Here is an 18,632-nt window from a genome sequence, read left to right on the forward strand (position 1 = left end):
GTAAACGTTTAGATGTAGTTGCTGAGATTGGTACTTATATGAAGAATCTATTCTAATTTCATGTAATAAATTTCAGGTTGATTGTACTGTGATAGGCAGCAAGTAGTGTGGTTTCTCTAGCAGTTCTGGCAGAGTACACAGTACAGATGCAACATGAGAAAATGGCTACTTCTTATTAATTTTGTTTTTTACTTGGCAAGTGAGCAGCAGAAAATTTTCTCAGTTTAAAGAGGGAGAAATGGCCATTGAAGATTAGCCCCATTCTGTCATCCCTGCAACTGCTTGATGCGAGGACAATGTCGGCAAAATCTGTGGTCTAACTGACAAGGACAGACACAGGCAGTACCATCTAACAACTCTAGCACTTATCCGGGTTGTCCTGGAGCTCAATTTTGAGATGCGATGAGTGGCAGCAAAGTTCATGTCGAGACTTCTCACTGGAGATCAATGGAATTATCGTGTTTGAGCCTCTCACAAGATGGACTCATTTGAAGACAGTCCAATTTTTTTTTTCAACAAAATCATCACAGATGATGAGTCGTGGTGCTATGGATACAATCCAGAAAGTAAACAGTCAACTCAATGGAAGTTAACAGGCTCAATTCATCTAAAACAGGCTAGGCAGGTGAAATCGAATGTGAAGACAATGTTTTGTAAAGGTGACTGAAATGCTAATTATTTCTGCATGGCATAGTAATTTACATGTCCTATGAATATGAATGTCCTATCTCTAGTTGTTCAATGTGTTCTGTTTTTTTCTGAACATGAGTATATGTGCAAACAAATGAGAAGAGAATATAAACTAGTGGTCTTAAATAAAGATATTAAGTTGCATATTGTCGACATTGTCTGTAAAAAGAGCACGAAAAACTAAGATAGCTCACTTTACTGAAGATAATATGATGAATATGAGGTCTGCTGTTTTAATTGGTTCCTGGAACTAGTCTTCGCAAAACAACTGCTGTTAAGAATGTCAATAATGGGACTCTTTCCCAGCAAAACTTGCTTTGAGCATTTGTTTTAACAAAATCAGCACTTTATGGAGAAACAGCAAATAACTTAAAATTACACAATTTATAGTTCAATATATTCTAGGAATGTTAAGAATGACAGAGGAGAAACATATGTTCATCTGCATCCAAAATATGATTGCCAGCCAATTTACTCTGATGAACAAAACCATCCTTTGTATGATAATGGAATGAGCCCAAATGTTTTACGGTCTTGACAGTGAAGAAGGAAGGCATCTGGCATTCCAAATAGCTCAGCATAGAAAGTTACAAGATAAAAACATAGATGGCATAGATTGGCTCAATACTTTCAGGGAATGTGATCCAACACTTAGTCTCCAACATCCAGAGGCTTGCAGTTTATTAAGGACCACCTCATTCAATAAAACGAATGTTGGAATATTCTTCACTAACCTGAAGAATATTTTGAATCCTAATTCAACATTTAGTGATGAAACAAGGATTTTCAAGTTGGATGAGAATCAGACTCCAAGCGAAGTATTTTCTGCTAAAGAAAGTGACATGTCACTTACTGACAGTGCTCCTGAAGTCTCATTAAAGTTTAGTTGCTGTTCCTGTTGTGGTATCGATAGCAACGATGCCACAGAATTGTTTCTCAAGTTGGCACTACGAGTCACCAACGACAGCGCACTCTAGCCGGAGCGGGAGAGCTCTAAGGGCTCCGCTCCAGTTTCAGCCCATTTCATCAGGAGCAGCCAGCCAGGACACTTCGCTTCAGCATCGCACCTACGTACAAAGTTATGTAATTGTTTATCACCTTGTTTGTGCACCATGTAATGTAACGGACTACTGAAACTATCGATACCATCGGCGGGCAAACTATGCGGTGCCGTGAATCGAGATGTAAAAACAATTATATTAATATAAAATTACAGTGATTTTAATTATGTCAACATAAATTGAAATATTATCATTTCATTATAAAAACTAATAATTTGAAAGACAATCATATTATGTATTGCTGCACAACTATTTGAGAACTCTATTCAATTTTCATACTGTTTTCATAAGTGTATACGTGTGATGTATAAAATATCTATGCTCAATTCATGTTGGCAAACCTGTGTGCTTTGCAAGGTCGTTGATTGTTAATGCAGAAACAGTTTACTGTGTGAGGCTAAGGGACAGTCACGTTTTGGTGAGTATAAAAGACAGCGAGTCTTGAGAACTCGTGAGAAACGGACGATTTTGAGAAAGGTAGTTTTGTTGAACATTTCTGAGACGACAACTTATGTTGGAAAAGCTTATATTGGTGAACTTCTTCAGTTCTTACGTAGCATATTACAAACCCAAGGACCCATTGTAGTAACAATTAGAGCAAATCTAGACATTACCCCTACACAACGAGCAAGCAACAACGAGTATTCAAGGTAAGGTAATTAAATTATTTCATGTTCGTACTGTGAAGTTACCTTCTCTTTGTCAAATATTTAAGTCTCTTATGCTCTGTTAAGGGAACCCGGAACCTAAAAATGATGAAATTTTGGGTTTTCAGTTTATTGTAAAATAAAATACTACAGATCTTCCTCTTTAAGATGACATATTAATCTTACTCGTAGCTCAACTCCAAGTATTGAAAATATTATTTTCAATAATGTGGCTGTAGAGGGCATGTCGCGACATTGAATTTCCATGGATACATGTTCATTCAAAACATCGTTTTTCAAAACTTCCAGTCTTTCCAAAGACTTTATATTATGTTGGCAACACGATTTGATAGGTAATTGTTTTGTCTGTGTATTGTAGTCTTTGGATACTGTTGTTTACATTGAGCATTTGGTGGTTATTGCACGATGTGTGTTGTATTTCTATTGCGTAACTGGAACTTATCAAATATGCCTCGATTTAGTAACAGAGTTTACAAGAGGAAGGTTATTCATGAAGTGAAATCTGCTACTGTCTCTAGCACAAGCAAGAAGTCGCATGGATCAACTGAAAAATACAGCAGTTTATTGGAGAAGTGTAGTGAGGATAATGTGAATGAAATAATTAACATTTCATTGCTCTCAAAGGTGATTGAGAGTTCAGTACTGTGTAAGGAATGTTGCAAATTGAGTATGTCAGTAAACGTCAAGCAACACATAGGACTTGCAGCAGAAATCTGTCTCCATTGTACTAGTTATCATTACAGTGTTTCATTTTGGAACTCAGAATATGTCGAAATAGGCAAAGGTGAAACTGATAGTGAGAAAAGCGAGTACAATGGTGTAAATATGAGATTTGTTTATGCTCTAAGGTCAATCAGGGGATACTCTGCTGGTCAAATGTTTTGTGGTGTAATGAATCTACCACCACCAACAACGAAATTCACAAAATATAACTCTGTTGTTGCATCCTGTGTTGAAGATATTGCCCAAGAATCCACGAAAGAAGCAGTGGAGGAGGCTATGGCAGTGAATGAAGAAATTCCACATGTTCAAAATCCTCGGGACCTGATTGTCGCACTAGATGGTACGTGGTAAAAGCGTGGGCACACTTCACATAATGGGGTAATAACGGCAACAAGTGCTGATACTACAAACGTTACAGGTGTTTTAATTAAATCCAAACACTGTAGGTGTCCTAAAAGAGTGAGGGATGAGCATGCAGAAAACTGTCGAAGGAATTACAGTGGGTCTAGTGGGGCCATGGAAGTTTCCGGTGTGAAAGACATTTTCAGTCGCTCTCTTCTGTGGTACAAGGTCAGATACCTACAGTTCCTGGGTGATGGTGATTCGAAGTCTTTTGCTGCTGTATCTGAGCTGAAACCTTATGGAAATGATGTTACCATTACTAAACAGGAGTGCATAGGTCACATTCAGAAACTTATGGGAACAAGGCTGTGTCGACTGAAGACCACAATGAAAGGCCAAGTACTCAGTGATGGAAAACCTTTGGGTGGAGCTAAAAGATTGACAGATGAGATAATCAACAGATTGCAGAGAGACTATGGACTGGTAATAAGTCAAATACTCACAGTGTTGATGCAATGGAAAAAGTCTGTAATGGCACTTTACTACCACACCTTACCGACTGACGAGGAACCACTACATGGACTATGCCCACAGGGACCCAATTCCTGGTGCAAGTACAACAAATATCAGGGATCTGAATGTGTATACAAGCATCATCACAGTCTACCAGAAACTGTCATGAAGGCTATAAAACCAATTTTCAGATATCTTTCTGCAACTGAACTTTTGAAGAAATGTCTCCATGGACGAACACAAAATCAAAATGAGAGTGTGAATAATGTAATTTGGATCAGAATCCCAAAAAATGTGTTTGTGGAAATTCATACTCTTCATTTTGGAGTCTATGATGCCACTGCTACGTGCAACAAAGGTAACATTATAAAGTGCAACGCGCTGCAGAAGTTGGATGTGTGGCCCGGAAAGTACATGGTGAGTACAACGATGTCAATAGACAAAGAGAGGGAACGGGTTGCTGAAAGGAAAGGGAAAAGGGAAAAGGGAAAAGGGAAAAGGGAAAAGACAATGAAACTTTGAAACTCGTTTTCCACAAGTTCACTTTTTTGCCATATAAGGAACATTTTCTGCTAAACTATTTAGAGATAAAGACTTAAAATTTTCGAGGAATGTAAACAGTGCCAATATACACCTTGTATCATAGCCTTTTTGTGATATAATTGATAACAGACTTTATTTCAAAGATACTATGCCAAAAAATGTGTCAATTATTTTCAGTAACAAAATAATTGGTATCTTCCCAAAAACACCAATAAATTAAAATCCATATGGTACATGGTATTAAATATATGTAATATTATACTGTGAAAGTTTCATCATTCTGGTGTTAATAGTTCATAAGAAAATGTTCCTTACATTTAACATTGGAGGTATAGAATGTTTTGGGTCCCCTTAATAGAGTGAACAGACTGACGGGGACTTGTGGTCCACTATTGAAACCAGGTAGACCACACAGGTTTTTAAACACGTGTCATAACTTGATATAAAATAATTGATGATATTTAACATTTGTTCCCCGGATGAGAGAGGTACAATACAACCAGTAAACCACGTTCTTGCAGTACCGACTTCTATAACCTTTTCCCGTTCCTACCCACACGCCGCCTCCCAGGTGGAATACAAAATTTTAGTGACAATCCGGAAAATTTTTTTTGCCTTTCCTATCATCTCCTTTTTTACTCGGTACTGCTTTAGCTTTTTTGTGATCTTCCCATGTGCCTGAGCGACTGTATCTAAGTGCTCCCACCATTCGTTGTACGACTTTCATTTGTGTAAACCATGGCTTCACCACAGGAACAGGCTTCGCTGTCCGATCCTGTACATTTTCAGGCTCAGCTAATTATGTAGCTGCTTGCTGCCATAAATGGACTGGTCACACTACAGACTGCAACTACTTCGGCGCCTCCGACGTCACCGCCTATACCGGCGCAGTCATTTCGTGCCTTCAATCCACACGTTGAACTCTGGCCAGAATACATTACCCAACTCGAGGCACACTTCACAGCTTACAACGTACCAGGTACAGAGCAGCTGGCTTTTTTCATTGCCAACGTGGGTGTTGTGTTGTACCGCATGCTCGTGAAATTGTTTCCCACCACCCACCCAGAAACTAAGACGTACGACAAGTGATTGATGCTTCGAACCCCCACTTCCGTGACAGTGTAAATGTGGTAGCTGCACGTTACAAATTCTTTCGTCTCCGACGTGGCCCTACTCAGTCTAATAAGTCTTTGTTAGCAGACCTTCAGGGACAAACTTCTGATTGTGATTTTAATTGCTCATGTGGACGCTCATATGCGGATATAACGATTAGAGACGCTACTGCGCAGAATGTGGTGGATCACCGCATCCGCGAACAAATCCTCAGATTTAAAAACCCGTCTTTGCAGGAAGTTGTGGACTTGCTAGACAGACAAGATACTTTAGACATGGCTACTTCCGTGTTCGAAGTGACCCCGGGTGTGTACTGTTTAGTGCGGCACAACACGTGCCCTGCCACCCGCTAGCACAGCCAGGCACGCCACGCCGCTCGTGCGCTCGTAAACACGGTTCAAACCAGGCACCCTCGAAGAAACTGAAATTCTGTCCGAACTGCTTTCATGCCCACCCACAGGGCAGTTGCCCTTCCTGTCAAGCACAGTGTTACTTTTGTAATAAGAAAGGACATGTGCAAGCTGTGTGCAGTAAGAGAAACAATAATTCCGAACTTGTCTCCCGTTCACGTGACTCGCATGGGCATCACCGCAACGGTAGCTGCCGTGATCATGATTCACATCAGCCTCTGGATATTAATGCCATTTATTCAAAGCCTTCTGCTTCACGTGCTTCGACAGCTCGTCGTGTGAATCAAGTTTTGCCAGACATTTCCTCTCGCATTCAGCGCGATGCGGGGAAACTTTTTGTGACTTTACAGATTTGTGAACGTTCTGTTAGCATGCAGCTGGACACTGGTGCGTCAGTTTCTTTACTGAACAAATCCACATATGACTTGATCGGTTCAACACCGCTTCGTCGTTTGCATTCCACGCTGACTGCATTTACTGGACAGGAGATATCAGTGCTCGGCGTGTGTAGTTTGCAAGCCACGTATAGTGCAGCGACACGCACAGTGCCTTTCCGTGTGCTCCGCTCTAGTGATGCTACGAACATTTTTGGCATGGACACATTTGAACTCTTTGGCCTCGCAATTCAGGAAAATGTACTTTGCATCAACGCTAGTGACCATGCAGACAGTGTTCCCACACTATGTGATGATTTTGCAGAACTCTTTTCTGATGGCCTTGATTGTGCCACAGACTTTGTAGCGCATGTTGTAGTTAAAGACAATGCCACGCCTATTTTAAGGCACGCACACCTGGTACTACACGCACTGCGCAACGCCGTAGCCGCTGAACTTATGCCTTTTGGAAGACTGGTGTAATTGAACCTGTTTCTGCATCGCCATGGGCTTCGCCTGGAGAGAGAGAGAGAGAGAGAGAGAGAGAGAGAGTGTGTGTGTGTGTGTGTGTGTGTGTGTGTGTGTGTGTGTGTGTGTGTGTGTGTGAAGAAACCAAACAGTCGACTATGTATTTGTGCTGATTTTAAATCTACAGTAAATCCCCAGACAGTGGTAGCTACATTTCCCTTACCGCATCCTGAAGACATTTTTGATAAGCTTGATGCGGGATAATTCTTTTCCACGATTGACTTGCAGGACGCCTACTTTCAGATTCCGCTCGACGAACAGTCGCAGCGCTATTTCGTGATCAACACCCATCTTGGCTTGTTCAAGTTTTGCCGCCTTCCGTTCGGTTGTGCTCCGGCTCCTGCTATGTTTCAGTCTTATTTGCGGTCTTATATCAACCAGCAGGTGTCCCTTTCTGGGATACCTGCTGGTTGATAGTTACTGATGCGTAATGCAACTTTCCTTTTGTTGTACCTATGTCCTCTACTACATCTGCCAGCACTATTTGGGCTTTGACATCTATGTTTTGCATTGAGGTCCTTCCTGAAGTTATTGTTTCCGACAATGGCCCCCAGTTTGTGTCCTCAGAGTTTGAAGCGTTCTATGCTGCTAATGGCATTCGCCATCTGACCTCAGCCCCGTTCCAACCCCAGTCGAACGGAGAGGCTGAATGCTTTGTGCGTACGTTTAAGTCGCAGATGAGCAAGTTGCACACCACGCACTCTCGCGAGCATGCACCGCTTTATCCTGTTTCCCAGAGAGCGCAGAGTGCTGCACGGCACTGCCACATAGCGGAAGTAGCTATGATCAGATACAGAGGGTCTATATCGTTCAACAGTGCAGACATCTTCGACAATCTGTTTCAACTGATTTTGACTGTTTTCTTATAATATCTGAAGATGATAAGTCTAGAGGTGAGCGAAATATTTAAAGTAGCTCTATTTAATTACGCATTTCTTGATCTTCTTTTAAACATTAAATGTTAGACGTTAAATTTTGTGATTGTTGGGTTAGATGCAGGGTATTGCCCCGTGGTGAACGGTATTGCCCCATATGGTAATTTCTTTTAGTATTTTTATATATTTGGAAGAGTGTGTGTGTGTGTGTGTGTGTGTGTGTGTGTGTGTGTGTGTGTGTGTGTGTGTGTGTGTCATCTTACAAGTTTTCTTTCTTTCTTTCTTTCTCTCTTTTTTTTTTTTTTTTAATCACATATGGTGAGAAACAGAGCCAGAACACAGAAAGTGGCAAAGGGTGGACGGAACATGGAATGAATTGCGCACTCCACGATGTTATAGAAAATGCAAAGCCATAGCTGCAAGAATGTATGGAATACCTCTTTCTACTTTAAGAGATAGATTAAAAACAGGAGATTGCTCTAAAGTAAATTTGGGAAGACAACCTATATTTTCAAAAGAACAGGAAGACGACATAGCTGAGCATGTTCTTTTGCTAGCAAAGACATTTTATGGAATATCGACGGTGGAGTTGAGGAGATTAGTTTATGAATATGCCGAGGCAAACAATATTCAGCATAATTTTAATAAAATATCAAAAAGAGCTGGACAGGATTGGCTCTCTGGGTTTCTTAAAAGAAATCCATCACTCAGCATTCGCAAACCTGAGGCTGCCAGTCTCAATCGGATCTCAGATTTTAATTCAAGTGAAGTTAAGCTTTTTTTTCTTGAATATCACCACTGTGATGGACGTCCATACGTTCGATGCCTCCAGAATTTACAATTTTGATGAGACAGGAATATCAACAGTTCAGAAGCCAGGAAAAATTTTAGCACCCAAAGGAGCTAAACAAGTTGGCTCAGCAACAAGATGGGAGTGTGGGAAAAATATTACAGTGTGTTGTGCAGTGAATGCCAGTGGGGTATATGTGCCTCCAATGTTTATTTTTCCGAGGCTTAGGATGACTCCTGCCCTACAGAGAGGAGGACCACCAAATTCAATATACGAATGTAGCAAGAATGGTTGGATGACTGAGGAGCTCTTCCCAAAGTGGCTGAAACATTTTGCTAACTTTACCAAAGCCTCTAACGACCACACCATTCTCTTGATTTTAGACAATCACACTAGACATGTCTCTCTAGAAGCCTACAACTTTTTTTAAAGACAATGGAATAGTAGTGGTAACACTACCGCCTCACTACTCACACAAGCTACAACCTTTAAATGTGGCCTTTTTCAGTAGCCTGAAGGCTGCATTTGTGACAATTTTATGAGGTCTAATCCCCACCAGAAAATAACCCCCCCCCCCCCCCCAATTATCAATTATGCGGACTATTCTTTGGAGGTGCTACAGTCATGTTTGACAGCAGTTAAGGATGGAGTCTTGTCAATTAGGGCTGCAGAAAAACAGTTTCGAATACCAAGGCGTACAATAATGAATAATTAGGGCTGCAGAAAAACAGTTTCGAATACCAAGGCGTACAATAATGAATAAGTCACCATCCTTTGAAGCCAGGTATGCCAACTGTCTTCACTGATTAAGAGGAGAAAGCGTTTACTGACTGTGCTGTCACAATGAGGGAGTTTGGATTTCCTGCAGACGAGTTGGACCTACGTTCTATCATAGCATCCTTCCTCCGGAGCACTGGGAGAAAGGTAAAAGAGTTCATAAACAACATACCAGGAAGGGAATGGGTCAGTAGCTTTTTGAAGAGGAACCCAGAATTAACTATGTTTTACTGTTAACATCAAGAGAGCAAGAGCAGCAATTACAGAAGAAATTCTTACTAATTATATAGACAATTTAAAACAGATTTTGGACAGTGTACCTCAAGAAAATATCTGGAACTATGATGAGACAAATCTCACTGATGATCCAGGTTCAAAAAGGACCATCACTAAACAAGGCATGAAATATCCTGAAAAAAATCTGCAATGCATCCAAAGCCAGTCTATCTGTCATGGTGAGTGGATCAGCTGCTGGTGAACTTCTCCCACCATATGTTGTTTACCGGTCACAGTATTTGTGGTCAACTTGGCAAGAAGGTGGCGCAAAGAATTGTAGGTATAATAGTTCCAAGATTGGATGGTTTACTGCTGATATATTTACCGACTGGTTTGAAAGTCTGATGCGCCCTAAATTGAAAAAGCTCAAAGGCAAAAAAGTCCTCATAGGTGACAATTTGTCTTCTCGTATTACAGATGTGATGGTGACAAATGTCATTATTTTGTCTGCTTACCTCCAAATAGTACGTGCCTGACACAGCCTTTGGATGTGGCATTCTTTCGTCCACTGAAAGTTGCTTGGATGAAAATTTTAGGATGCTACGGAGACATTTAAGCTGGAATGAAAAGTGCAATTTTACAAAAGCAACACTTTACACACCTTTTGAAAGAATTACTAGATGAAATATCTGTCAGTGCAGCAGAAAATTTGAAATCAGGATTTCTTAAGTGTGGCATTCTTCCATGTGATATCAGTGAGCTGCTACATCATCTTCCTGGCAGAAATGAGAAGAATGACGTAGAAAATAGTTTCAGAGAATTTTTGACAAAGAAAAGGAGCAGTATTACATGTGGAAATACACTAAACAAGAGAAGAAAGATTAGGGTACCAACTGTGTTGCCCATAAAAGTGAGCACACACAAACTGATGAAGCAGTAAGCTACAATTCTGATGATCTTAGGAAAGGGAGTGAACAGAGGAAAGAAACATTTGACAATGAAATGACAGACTAACAATTTCAGAAGATAATAGTCAGCAATCGGTTGGAGAATCAACTAAGTTGGTTGTATATTGTAATGGATCTGGGAGATGTTATTTTTTTTACCGTATTTGTCGATACCGAATTTAAATGTTTTCTTATATTTTTGTCAGGATTTATTATAATCTGTCTTATTATATGTTAATTTACTTCTGTTTTTGAGAGTAAAAGCATATTGATTACTATTAGAAAATGTATTGAAGAATAGCAAAGAGACTGATTACAACTGGAAGATTGTGTGTGGTGTAAAACATCTTTGACGCTAGAGTCGTCTTTGACTGTAGTAAGTCGGCAGCTAACTCTTGTGTGTTGACCATGGTGTTGTCGGAAGAACAATGTGAAGGTCGCCGTCATAAATAATTTTGAAGTATGTTACTATTATTTTTGTATTTACTAAAAAGAAGAAACTACATTTGAAGAAACTGTATTTGAAACACCAAAATGAGAGAAACACGTTGAACCACGTCAATTCTGCAACCAACAAAGATGCATTGTGGAATCATACTTGGACAACTGAAGCCAAGACTATATCGCCGTGTAAATGTCTAATGAAAAAGGTACTGTCACGAAATATGGCAAATTTAAGTAAATAAAAAATAGTGATCATATTTTCAACTTGTGTCTCAGCCGGGATAACATTTTGCAATATTTCAACTGGGGGCTCAGCCGGGATAACATTTGCCGCATTTCAACTGGGGGCTCAAACGGGATAACATTTGCCGTATTTCAACGTCTTTCTGAAGAGTTTGATTTATAAAACATGAATGTTCGAGGAAATGTAAGACTTTTTATTTGGTTTTAAGTTTGCCAAAGTGCAGTGGCACACCATGCCTCTTCACATAGCATTCTTCTATTGCATGACACTGTATTTTCCTCTGTGGAATTCAAATGTATATATTTTGTAATGGAAGCCATCAAACTTGTATTCAGAAAAAAAAAATTATATATATAAAAATAAAAAACCCGAGGGGGAACCTGTTCCCCTACCGGGCGCGTCCCCAGGTGGCGGATAGGGGAAAGCTCTACAGATATGTAGGGTAGGTGGGAAATAAAATACCACCCGTGGACCAACACAGGACCAGAAATCCAAAGGCGACTGTCTCACATTGGGCGGTCTTTGGTCAGCGTCTGTTCCCCAGGTTAGGGGCGGCTGGGAAAAACCTCCAGGGCTAACAACCGTGGTTGTAAATTTGTGGCTCGAAGAGTCACCCCTTACATAATACTATCAATCATGGAAGAGTGTAATGTGAAACAAATTACCCCAGGTGGACAATCCACCGCACCAAGGTGCGCAAGCAGACTATCGGATTCTGGGGAGTCTGCAGCATTGCACAGAGATGAATCGGGACATGATAAGACATCAAGCAAATTGAAATGTAAAAAAACAAGTTACATAGCTACTTTCAATGTAAACTCTCTTTTAAAAACAGGAAAATTAAAACATCTTACAGATACCCTCAAACATAATAGAATACTCATAACATCACTACAAGAAACTCGATACATAGATGAAAACAATTTTGATTCCGGAGGTTTCAGAATATACAAAGGAAAGGTAGGCAAAAGAATAATGAAAAACACACCCCACCTCGGAACGGGCTTTATAATAGATAAAAGTATTTTAGACTCCATTATCAGCTTTCAATCACAATCGGAAAGACTCTCCACACTCACTTTTAAATCTGCTAATAGAGTATACACAATTGTAAATGCACATGCCCCCATAAATGAAGACAATAGGAAAAATAAGGAAAAGGTGGAACGTTTTTGGGAACAACTAGATGACGCGGTGCAAAAGATTCCAGACAAACACAACATCATACTTACGGGGGACTTCAATGCTCAAGTAGGAAAAGAGAAGAAATACAAAAATATTGTTGGAAACTACCCAGCGCACAATAGAACTAACCAAAATGGAGTCAGATTAGTAGAACTCTGCCAAGCGCATGGCTTGATCCTGAAATCCACAGCCTTTAAGAGACTACCCAGAAAACAGAAGACATGGACCTCACCAAACCCACACTTGGGTGAATTTCAACTTGATCATGTGGCGATAAAATGGAAACACCATACAGAAATACAAAATGTCAAAGTACTCAGAGGAGCAAACTTGGATTCTGATCACTATCTTTCTAAAATAAAACTCAAAATTATCCCCAAAAGGAAAGATAGAAACAGTAAACCCAAAAGCAGAAGATACGATCCAGAAAAGATAATGAATTCGAAGGAGTTTCCCCTCGCGACTCAAGATATAAGGAACCAAAATTGGGATCAAATGAAGGAAAGCCTACTAACCAAAGCTGAACAAATAGCACCTATAACCAAAATCAAAAAACACGCATGGTGGACAGAGGAATGTGACAAACTTATTGAGCAAAGAAAGAAAGCATGGCAACAGATGCAATCTCAGAAAAATGAATATAATAGGCAAAATTTCCTGAGTGTAAGAAAACTAGTGAGTAAAAACCTCAAAAGAAATAAAAAACCACAAGAAGATCAACTCCTTTTGCAGATCAACGAAGACTTCAACAAAAACAAGACTAGGAGCTTTTACAGAACTTTTAAACAAAAAATACCAAGTACAGCCCACCGACACTCCAATTACAAGATAAAAATGGTAATATTGCACACAACAACAGGGATAATTGCAAAATTTTGAGGGAATATTTCAGAAACCTTCTCAACTGTAAAGAACCAATTGAAAAAATGGATTTCAGCAACTCAACTTCAACAAGTCCTAACTCAGAACCACCCACCGTCGAGGAACTACAATCAATCATTTTGAATCTCAAAAACTATAAGGCTTCGGGAGAGAACCAAATTACAGCTGAACTGTGGAAAAATGTCAATAGAAATGCCATAGAATCTCTCCAAAACATATTTGAAGAAATATGGAAAACAGAAAGAATTCCGGATGAATGGAAGATGGCCCTCATTCACCCAATTCATAAGAGGGGATCCAGAACAGACCCCAACAATTACAGAGGGATTTCGCTCCTTGACGTAACATACAAAATACTGTCTAAAGTCCTTTTGAACAGAGCAGAACCCCAGCTAGACTGTCAACTTGGAGAATACCAGGCAGGCTTCAGAAAGGGAAGATCCTGCCCAGAACAAATTCTAAACCTCAAAAATCTTATGGCCTACCAAAAATTGAGAGCAAAAGCGTATGTCATCACATTCATTGACTTTCAAAAGGCGTACGACTCCATAGACAGGGAATCTCTAATCTCCATATTAAAAGAATTGAACCTAGACAATAAAACTACAAACCTAATTAGAGAAACCATCACCAACACATACTCCAAAATTAAATTTATGGGAGAACTCTCAGACCTATTTGAGATAAAAACTGGAGTACGACAAGGTGATGGACTCTCTCCATTGTTATTTAACTGTGCCCTAGAAAAAATAGTAAGGGAATGGAACAAGAAAATCAATAGTGGAATCCGACTAGGAACAAAAAACAAAGGCATCAAGGTTAATTGCCTAGCATTTGCAGATGATATGGCCCTACTAGCTGAAACATGGGAAGAAGCCAAAGAACAGATCCTCGAATTACAGAAACAAGCAGAGAAAATAGGCCTTAAAATTTCTTTTGAAAAAACCAAAATAATCACAAATATAAAAAAGCCAATGAAATATCTTAAAGTAAGAGACCAAAAGATCGAAATTGTTAAAGAATTCAAATATCTTGGTGAATGGATTAGCTGGAACGCCCTTGAGAAAAAAGCAATAGAATTAAGAAGAAAGTTGAACTAGCCTTTCAGCTTACTAAAAATACTTATAATAAAAAGTCCCTCTCATGGAATTCAAAAATAAAACATCACAACACTGTCATTAAACCAGAAGCACTATATGCAGCTGAGACATTATCTATCACTAACCAGGGCCCAATTGAAAGGCTAGAGATCAAAGAAAGAAAAATATTGAGAAAAATTTTAGGCCCCAAATTTCATAACGACAAACTAATTCATAACAAAAATGAAACACTCTACAAAACCACAGAAAAACTTTCGGATACAATGAGGAAAAGAAGAATTGAGTTTTATGGGCACATTCTCAGAATGAACCCAAATAGACTTACAAAAAGAATGTTTGACTACTTCAGGAATAAAAAATCCAAACCAAATTGGTTTATCCAAACAGAGAAAGACTTAAGAGAACTACACATCACAGAAAAAATGCTCACAGACAGGACCGCAAAAATGATAAGCAAAGACAGAAAAGAGGGATTCCAGCTCCAAAATAGAAAGAAAAGAACGATTGTCATCTCTGATGAGGAAAGAAAAGCAAGATCAGAAAGAATGAAACAGTACTGGGCGAAAAGAAAGGCACAGAACACACAGAAGTGATTGATTCAACGTACCCCAAAGTTGGGTGAAACGAAGAAGAAGAAGAAGAAGAAGAAGAAAAATAAAAAAAATCAGGAGTTAAAAAAAATATATATAAAAGGCAAATATAGAGAAAAACACATTACACTATATATGTCCAGTATCATTTTTACTGTACAATATGTAAGCATAATGAAATTAACATTAATATTTATTAAAAAAAATTTAAATCTTATTCTGGGAAATGAGTTTTGCCTTTCTATTATTTTCAATCTGTATGCTGTATGTTAGAATATTTCTCATGTATGTTTTATACCATGTATATTTGTCATGTCAAATAATTTCTTTACTTGAATTTTTGTGTATGAGATTGATGGGGAAGTATCATTGCAACAACAGCCAGTAACAAGTCCACAGATTCAAAGAGTCCAAATTTGGAAGAGGTTATCAGACTGCATCATTAATGTACTAATTGTGTAATACAGATCCATTACTGAGTGTGGTCGGGATTTTGTTGTATATGTCCATAACAACAAAAGCCCTGGGGAGCAGTTGTAATGGATCTGGGAGATGTTATTTTTTTTACCGTATTTGTCGATACCGAATTTAAATGTTTTCTTATATTTTTGTCAGGATTTATTATAATCTGTCTTATTATATGTTAATTTACTTCTGTTTTTGAGAGTAAAAGCATATTGATTACTATTAGAAAATGTATTGAAGAATAGCAAAGAGACTGATTACAACTGGAAGATTGTGTGTGGTGTAAAACATCTTTGACGCTAGAGTCGTCTTTGACTGTAGTAAGTCGGCAGCTAACTCTTGTGTGTTGACCATGGTGTTGTCAGAAGAACAATGTGAAGGTCGCCGTCATAAATAATTTTGAAGTATGTTACTATTATTTTTGTATTTACTAAAAAGAAGAAACTACATTTGAAGAAACTGTATTTGAAACACCAAAATGAGAGAAACACGTTGAACCACGTCAATTCTGCAACCAACAAAGATGCATTGTGGAATCATACTTAGACAACTGAAGCCAAGACTATATCGCCGTGTAAATGTCTAATGAAAAAGGTACTGTCACGAAATATGGCAAATTTAAGTAAATAAAAAATAGTGATCATATTTTCAACTTGTGTCTCAGCCGGGATAACATTTTGCAATATTTCAATATGAGGGTGGGATTTCTGGAAGTCTATTACCCTTGAAAAGAAATGTGGGGAATTTGTGATTTTCACTTATGAAAATGAACTTTTCCCAGGAAAAATAATGAAATGCAACAGTGAAGAATGGTGATTTCTTCCATGCAAACATTGTAGAAAGCATGGAAGTGGCCCGTGACAGCTAATATTTTAACCTATGATTGGGAAGATGTTTTGGGGTCCATTAAACCACAAAAGCGATTAAACAATCATGGTTAGTTCAGTGTGCCTGAATTAGGGGTGAAGTGGGGTAAGTGTATCCATGGGGTTAGTGTAACCACGGTTTATGGTGCCTTAAAGAAGCTGTATTTTTACCTCTGACCTATCATACATGTTAATTTACTCCTTTCTTTGTTATATTTAACCATAAGTTGTCAGATCTGACATAAATTGGTATTTAATTTTTGGACTTCAATTGATGTCTACATTTTCACTCTGTGAGTGAGTGACATGCTCACAATTTGGCGGTCTGTCATTTTTGCAGTTTTAAAGATAACTGCACAATTTTTTGGTTACAAACTAACTTTTGCATGATAATTTCAAATATGAGATTCGTTTTACTCTACTGATGAAGCTCTTGATATGCCAGGCATGGTTACACTTACCCTAACTTTTTCCCATGTGGGGCAAGTGTAACCAATCGGCTGGGGCAAGTGTAACCAGTGGGGTTACACTTGCCCCAAACAAACTTACCAGAACAGATTTATTTATTTAAGCCGTAACCTTGTTTTTTGCTATCACACTAGATCAACTAAACTGGCCTTCCTGTACATATAGATACCAGAATACCTGATGTGCTGGATTTGTAGGCCTACTGAGTTTGTGTGAGATATATTTTATCTTTTATTTTAGTCTACTATATTTTTAAACCACGTTTCCTTTTATAAAATATGACACAGAACTTAAAGAATGCCACAATTTCTATTACAGTACAGTATGTGAAGCATTGTTTGAGTGACAACAATGTTGAGCATGATAAGTCATTTCTGTGTTGTCTTTTCATATGTGTGCCGGTGTATTGAGAGGTTGGACTACTGAGGGCTCATCAGCAAGGTTAGAATGTATTTCTCTTAGAAAAATTAGTTACACATGAGTAGGGTGAAGGCTCTAGTTTTGGCCACTACCCCACTTCTGGCCACCTTGATGTCAAAGGTTAATTTTTAAGCTTCTCTGGAATACCAGCCAGTTCTACCATAGATTATTAAAAACTTTGTGAAAGGCTCTATTCATTTGTCTACATAATCATTCTTTTGTCTGTTTTTGTCTGGCGACAACATTTTGTGAAATGATCAGTGTTGAAGCTGGGTTTTGCAGAAGTTTTCTTTAAGTGACATGATATTTTTTTTTTTTTTTTTTTTTTTTTTTTTTTTTTTTTTTTGTATTTTACATGTTTAAATAAAACATCAGAAGAAACTTAATCTGTTCAGAGGTAAGATAAGACATTATATTCTCATTTCTTGTAAGTTTTATATGGTTCAGCCTAAAAACATGTTATCAAAAGTATGTGGCCATTAACAGATCCATATTTAGCCCTGGCTCCGTGTTATGGCCATGCGTGTGGCTATAAGTGGAGACATATGTATCATGTTTTGGCCACTTCTAAAAACTGATACAAAAACGTTTATATTAGTGTTCTGTCCTACATTACACTAGGCTAATTTTATTTAAATAGGCTTATTAAAATATTTTTGGTATTTTTGTATCAATATATACCTCATTGTTAGTATTGTCTCGACATATCATACTAATATACCTATATTTGTAAGATACAAAATATGCAATAGGCACTATTCAAATATGTAACATTCTTTAACTCCATCTTTGTGCATTATTTATAGGAAAAATGAGTCAACCAAAGGATAAGAGGTTTCAGTATTCTCCTAGCAAAGTTAAAGATGCCCTTAAGGCTATTGATGAGGGAATGAAGGTTGCTATTGCAAGCAAGTTGTACAAAGTTCCAAGGACAACATTAAGAAACAAAATTTCTGGTGTGTCTCCACAAGAATATACAGGGCACTGTCTTAGGAGAACAAATTGAGAGAGAAAAAAAAAAAAAATAAATAAATAAAAAATAAATAAATAAATATTGGTGGACTGGGTTTTGGATTGTTCTAGCATGGGATTTCCAGTTACTGTGCATCTGTGCAAAAACTTATTGAGAGTGCAGATATGGAAAGTTGTAAGGCTACATTTACTAACAATCTACCTGGAAAAATGTGGTATTATAGATTTCTTACGAGAGACAAGGTTCTGTCACAAAAACATGCAGAATATGTCAATAGGGCGAGTGGTTCTGTTACAGAAGAGAAAACAAGAAACTGGTTTCACGAAGTATCCACCACTTTAAATGATATGGATGTGTTAAATGACCCAAACAGACTTATTAATATGGATGAAACTTCTTTTTTTCTGGCATCTAAAGGGGAATCA

At 38.3% G+C, this 18,632-nt stretch overlaps 1 protein-coding gene across 1 annotated transcript in view; it reads right to left on the minus strand.

Annotated features, from left to right (window-relative positions):
• Positions 1 to 746: 746 nt before the first annotated feature.
• LOC126108956 (uncharacterized) overlaps positions 747 to 18,632 on the minus strand; it is a 251,267-nt gene continuing 233,381 nt past the window's right edge. The window contains exon 14 of the mRNA XM_049914344.1: positions 747 to 1,757. The gene's annotated coding sequence lies outside the window, so the exon portion shown is untranslated. The remainder of the gene's footprint in view (positions 1,758 to 18,632) is intronic.

Source organism: Schistocerca cancellata, chromosome 11 (genome assembly GCF_023864275.1).
Source record: "Schistocerca cancellata isolate TAMUIC-IGC-003103 chromosome 11, iqSchCanc2.1, whole genome shotgun sequence".
Taxonomy (NCBI): domain Eukaryota; kingdom Metazoa; phylum Arthropoda; class Insecta; order Orthoptera; family Acrididae; genus Schistocerca; species Schistocerca cancellata.